Genomic DNA, 6,136 nt, shown 5'->3' with positions numbered 1-6,136 from the left:
TTAGAGCAGGTGCAGAGACGAGCTACAAAATTGATACGAGGGATGGAAGGTCTCACTTATCAAGAAAGGTTAGATAAACTGGGTTTATTTAGTCTAGAGAAAAGACGCCTTAGAGGGGATCTAATTAACATGTATGAATACATCAGAGGGCAATATAAAAGCTTTGCAGATGAAATTTTTGTCCCAAGGCCTTCTCAAAGGACTAGAGGACATGATCTGTGAATGGAGGAAAAAAAGTTTTAGCCATTTATTTAGGAAAGGATTATTTACAGTAAGAGTGATTAAGATGTGGAATGCATTGTCACAGGATGTAGTTATGGCAAATTCTATACCTGCATTTAAAAGGGGCTTAGATGCTTTCCTTGATGAAAGACATCCATGGCTACAATTACTAGGTAATGCCCGATAATATAGATCCAGGGATTTTATTTAATTGCCATCTGGAGTTGGGAAGGAATTTTTTCCCTTTTGGGGCTAATTGGACCATGCCTTGTAAGGGTTTTTCGCCTTTCTCTGGTTTAGCAGGGATATGTGAGGGTGCAGGCTGGTGTTGTGCCTTCCTCTGGATCAGCAGGGATATGTGAGGGAGCAGGCTGGTGTTGTGCCTTCCTCTGGATCAGCAGGGATATGTGAGGGAGCAGGCTGGTGTTGTGCCTTCCTCTGGATCAGCAGGGATATGTGAGGGTGCAGGCTGGTGTTGTGCCTTCCTCTGGATCAGCAGGGATATGTGAGGGAGCAGGCTGGTGTTGTGCCTTCCTCTGGATCAGCAGGGATATGTGAGGGAGCAGCCTGGTGTTGTACCTTCCTCTGGATCAGCAGGGATATGTGAGGGAGCAGGCTGGTGTTGTGCCTTCCTCTGGATCAGCAGGGATATGTGAGGGGGCAGGCTGGTGTTGTGCCTTCCTCTGGATCAGCAGAGATATGTGAGGGAGCAGGCTGGTGTTGTGCCTTCCTCTGGATCAGCAGGGATATGTGAGGGAGAAGGCTGGTGTTGTGCCTTCCTCTGGATCAGCAGGGATATGTGAGGGAGCAGGCTGGTGTTGTGCCTTCCTCTGGATCAGCAGGGATATGTGAGGGAGCAGGCTGGTGTTGTGTCTTCCTCTGGATCAGCAGGGATATGTGAGGGTGCAGGCTGGTGTTGTGCCTTCCTCTGGATCAACAGGGATATGTGAAGGAGCAGGCTGGTGTTGTACCTTCCTGTGGATCAGCAGAGATATGTGAGGGAGCAGGCTGGTGTTGTGCCTTCCTCTGGATCAGCAGGGATATGTGAGGGAGCAGGCTGGTGTTGTGCCTTCCTCTGGATTAACAGGGATATGTGAGGGAGCGGGCTGGTGTTGTGCCTTCCTCTGGATCAGCAGGGATATGTGAGGGAGCGAGCTGATGTTGTGCCTTCCTCTGGATCAGTAGGGATATGTGAGGGTGCAGTCTGGTGTTGAGCCTTCCTCTGGATCAGCAGGGATATGTGAGGGTGCAGGCTGGTGTTGTGCCTTCCTCTGGATCAGCAGGGATATGTGAGGGTGCAGGCTGGTGTTGTTCCTTCCTCTGGAATAGCAGAGATATGTGAGGGAGCGGGCTGGTGTTGTGCCTTCCTCTGGATCAGCAGGGATATGTGAGGGAGCAGGCTGGTGTTGTGTCTTCCTCTGGATCAGCAGGGATATGTGAGGGTGCAGGCTGGTGTTGTACCTTCCTCTGGATCAGCAGGGATATGTGGGGGTGCAGGCTGGTGTTGTGGCTTCCTCTGGATCAGCAGGGATATGTGAGGGAGCAGGCTGGTGTTGTGCCTTCCTCTGGATCAGCAGGGATATGTGAGGGTGCAGGCTGGTGTTGTGTCTTCCTCTGGATCAGCAGGGATATGTGAGGGTGCAGGCTGGTGTTGTACCTTCCTCTGGATCAGCAGGGATATGTGGGGGTGCAGGCTGGTGTTGTGGCTTCCTCTGGATCAGCAGGGATATGTGAGGGAGCAGGCTGGTGTTGTGCCTTCCTCTGGATCAGCAGGGATATGTGAGGGTGCAGGCTGGTGTTGTACCTTCCTCTGGATCAGCAGGGATATGTGAGGGAGCAGGCTGGTGTTGTGCCTTCCTCTGGATCAGCAGGGATATGTGAGGGAGCAGGCTGGTGTACCTTCCTCTGGATCAGCATGGATATGTGAAGGTGCAGGCTGGTGTACCTTCCTCTGGATCAGCAGGGATATGTGTGGGATCAGGCTGGTGTTGTACCTTCCTCTGGATCAGCAGGGATATGTGAGGGAGCAGGCTGGTGTTGTGCCTTCCTCTGGATCAGCAGGGATATGTGAGGGAGCAGGCTGGTGTTGCCTTCCTCTGGATCAGCAGGGATATGTGAGGGAGCAGGCTGGTGTTGTGCCTTCCTCTGGATCAGCAGGGTGTTGTGCCTTCCTCTGGATCAGCAGGGATATGTAAGGGAGCAGGCTGGTGTTGTGCCTTCCTCTGGATCATCAGGGATATGTGAGGGGGAAGTCTGCTGTTGTAACTTTCTCTGGGTCAGCAGGGATATGTGAGAGAGCAGGCTGGTGTTGTGCCTTTCTCTGGATCAGCAGGGATATGTGAGGGAGCAGGCTGGTGTTGTGTCTTCCTCTGGATCAGCAGGGATATGTGAGGGTGCAGGCTGGTGTTGTGCCTTCCTCTGGATCAACAGGGATATGTGAAGGAGCAGGCTGGTGTTGTACCTTCCTGTGGATCAGCAGAGATATGTGAGGGAGCAGGCTGGTGTTGTGCCTTCCTCTGGATCAGCAGGGATATGTGAGGGAGCAGGCTGGTGTTGTGCCTTCCTCTGGATTAACAGGGATATGTGAGGGAGCGGGCTGGTGTTGTGCCTTCCTCTGGATCAGCAGGGATATGTGAGGGAGCGAGCTGATGTTGTGCCTTCCTCTGGATCAGTAGGGATATGTGAGGGTGCAGTCTGGTGTTGAGCCTTCCTCTGGATCAGCAGGGATATGTGAGGGTGCAGGCTGGTGTTGTGCCTTCCTCTGGATCAGCAGGGATATGTGAGGGTGCAGGCTGGTGTTGTTCCTTCCTCTGGAATAGCAGAGATATGTGAGGGAGCGGGCTGGTGTTGTGCCTTCCTCTGGATCAGCAGGGATATGTGAGGGAGCAGGCTGGTGTTGTGTCTTCCTCTGGATCAGCAGGGATATGTGAGGGTGCAGGCTGGTGTTGTACCTTCCTCTGGATCAGCAGGGATATGTGGGGGTGCAGGCTGGTGTTGTGGCTTCCTCTGGATCAGCAGGGATATGTGAGGGAGCAGGCTGGTGTTGTGCCTTCCTCTGGATCAGCAGGGATATGTGAGGGTGCAGGCTGGTGTTGTGTCTTCCTCTGGATCAGCAGGGATATGTGAGGGTGCAGGCTGGTGTTGTACCTTCCTCTGGATCAGCAGGGATATGTGGGGGTGCAGGCTGGTGTTGTGGCTTCCTCTGGATCAGCAGGGATATGTGAGGGAGCAGGCTGGTGTTGTGCCTTCCTCTGGATCAGCAGGGATATGTGAGGGTGCAGGCTGGTGTTGTACCTTCCTCTGGATCAGCAGGGATATGTGAGGGAGCAGGCTGGTGTTGTGCCTTCCTCTGGATCAGCAGGGATATGTGAGGGAGCAGGCTGGTGTACCTTCCTCTGGATCAGCATGGATATGTGAAGGTGCAGGCTGGTGTACCTTCCTCTGGATCAGCAGGGATATGTGTGGGATCAGGCTGGTGTTGTACCTTCCTCTGGATCAGCAGGGATATGTGAGGGAGCAGGCTGGTGTTGTGCCTTCCTCTGGATCAGCAGGGATATGTGAGGGAGCAGGCTGGTGTTGCCTTCCTCTGGATCAGCAGGGATATGTGAGGGAGCAGGCTGGTGTTGTGCCTTCCTCTGGATCAGCAGGGTGTTGTGCCTTCCTCTGGATCAGCAGGGATATGTAAGGGAGCAGGCTGGTGTTGTGCCTTCCTCTGGATCATCAGGGATATGTGAGGGGGAAGTCTGCTGTTGTAACTTTCTCTGGGTCAGCAGGGATATGTGAGAGAGCAGGCTGGTGTTGTGCCTTTCTCTGGATCAGCAGGGATATGTGAGGGAGCAGGCTGGTGTTGTGCCTTCCTCTGGATCAGCAGGGATATGTGAGGGAGCAGGCTGGTGTTGTGCCTTCCTCTGGATCATCAGGGATATGTGAGGGGGAAGTCTGGTGTTGTACCTTCCTCTGGATCAGCAGGGATATGTGAGAGAGCAGGCTGGTGTTGTGCCTTTCTCTGGATCAGCAGGGATATGTGAGGGAGCAGGCTGGTGTTGTGCCTTCCTCTGAATCAGCAGGGATATGTAAGGGAGCAGGCTGGTGTTGTACCTTCCTCTGGATCAGCAGGGATATGTGAGGGTGCAGGCTGGTGTTGTGCCTTCCTCTGGATCAGCAGGGATATGTGAGGGAGCAGGCTGGTGTTGTGCCTTCCTCTGGATCAGCAGGGATATGTGAGGGTACAGGTTGGTGTTGTGCCTTCCTCTGGATCAGCAGGGATATGTGAGGGAGCAGGCTGGTATTGTGCCTTTCTCTGGATCAGCAGGGATATGTGAGGGTGCAGGCTGGTGTTGTGCATTACTCTGGATCAGCAGGGATATGTGAGGGAGCAGGCTGGTGTTGTGCCTTCCTCTGGATCAGCAGGGATATGCGAGGGTGCAGGCTGGTGTTGTACCTTCCTCTGGATCAGCAGGGATATGTGAGGGTGCAGGCTGGTGTTGTGCCTTCCTCTGGATCAGCAGGAATAAGTGAGGGTGCAGGCTGGTGTTGTGCCTTCCTCTAGATCAGCAGGGATATGTGAGGGAGCAGGCTGGTGTTGTGCCTTCCTCTGGATCAGCAGGGATATGTGAGGGAGCAGGCTGGTGTTGTGCCTTCCTCTGGATCAGCAGGGATATGTGAGAGAGCAGGCTGGTGATGTACCTTCCTCGGGATCAGCAGGGATATGTGAGGAAGCAGGCTGGTGTTATGCCTTCCTCTAGATCAGCAGGGATATGTGAGGGTGCAGGCTGGTGTTGTGCCTTCCACTGGATCAGGAGTGATATGTGAGGGTGCAGGCTGGTGTTGTGCCTTCCTCTGGATCAGCAGGGTGTTCTGCCTTCCTCTGGATCAGCAGGGATATGTAAGGGAGCAGGCTGGTGTCGTGCCTTCCTCTGGATCATCAGGGATATGTGAGGGGGCAGTCTGGTGTTGTACCTTCCTCTGGATCAGCAGGGATATGTGAGAGAGCAGGCTGGTGTTGTTCCTTTCTCTGGATCAGCAGGGATATGTGAGGGAGCAGGCTGGTGTTGTGCATTACTCTGGATCAGCAAGGATATGTGAGGGAGCAGGCTGGTGTTGTGCCTTCCTCTGGACCAGCAGGGATATGTGAGGGTGCAGGCTGGTGTTGTACCTTCCTCTGGATCAGCAGGGATATGTGAGGGTGCAGACTGGTGTTGTGCCTTCCTCTGGATCAGCAGGGATATGCGAGGGTGCAGGCTGGTGTTGTGGCTTCCTCTGGATCAGCAGGGATATGCGAGGGTGCAGGCTGGTGTTGTGCCTTCCTCTGGATCAGTAGGGATATGTGAGGGTGCAGGCTGGTGTTGTGCCTTCCTCTGGATCAGCAGGGATATGTGAGGGTGCAGGCTGATGTTGTACCTTCCTCTGGATCAGCAGGGATACATGAGGGTGCAGGCTGGTGTTGTGCCTTCCTCTGGATCAGCAGGGATATGTGAGGGAGCAGGCTGGTGTTGTGCCTTCCTCTGGATCACCAGGGATATGTGAGGGTGCAGGCTGGTGTTGTACCTTCCTCAGGATCAGCAGGGATATGTGAGGGAGCAGGCTGGTGTTGTGCCTTCCTCTGGATCAGCAGGGATATGTGAGGGTGCAGGCTGGTGTTGTGCCTTCCACTGGATCAGGAGTGATATGTGAGGGTGCAGGCTGGTGTTGTGCCTTCCTCTGGATCAGCAGGGTGTTGTGCCTTCCTCTGGATCAGCAGGGATATGTAAGGGAGCAGGCTGGTGTTGTGCCTTCCTCTGGATCATCAGGGATATGTGAGGGAGCAGTCTGGTGTTGTACCTTCCTCTGGATCAGCAGGGATATGTGAGAGAGCAGGCTGGTGTTGTGCCTTTCTCTGGATCAGCAGGGATATGTGAGGGTGCAGCCTGGTGTT

The sequence above is a fragment of the Hyperolius riggenbachi genome, chromosome 10 (genome assembly GCF_040937935.1).
Source record: "Hyperolius riggenbachi isolate aHypRig1 chromosome 10, aHypRig1.pri, whole genome shotgun sequence".
Taxonomy (NCBI): Eukaryota; Metazoa; Chordata; class Amphibia; order Anura; family Hyperoliidae; genus Hyperolius; species Hyperolius riggenbachi.
This window is presented reverse-complemented; position numbering follows the sequence as displayed.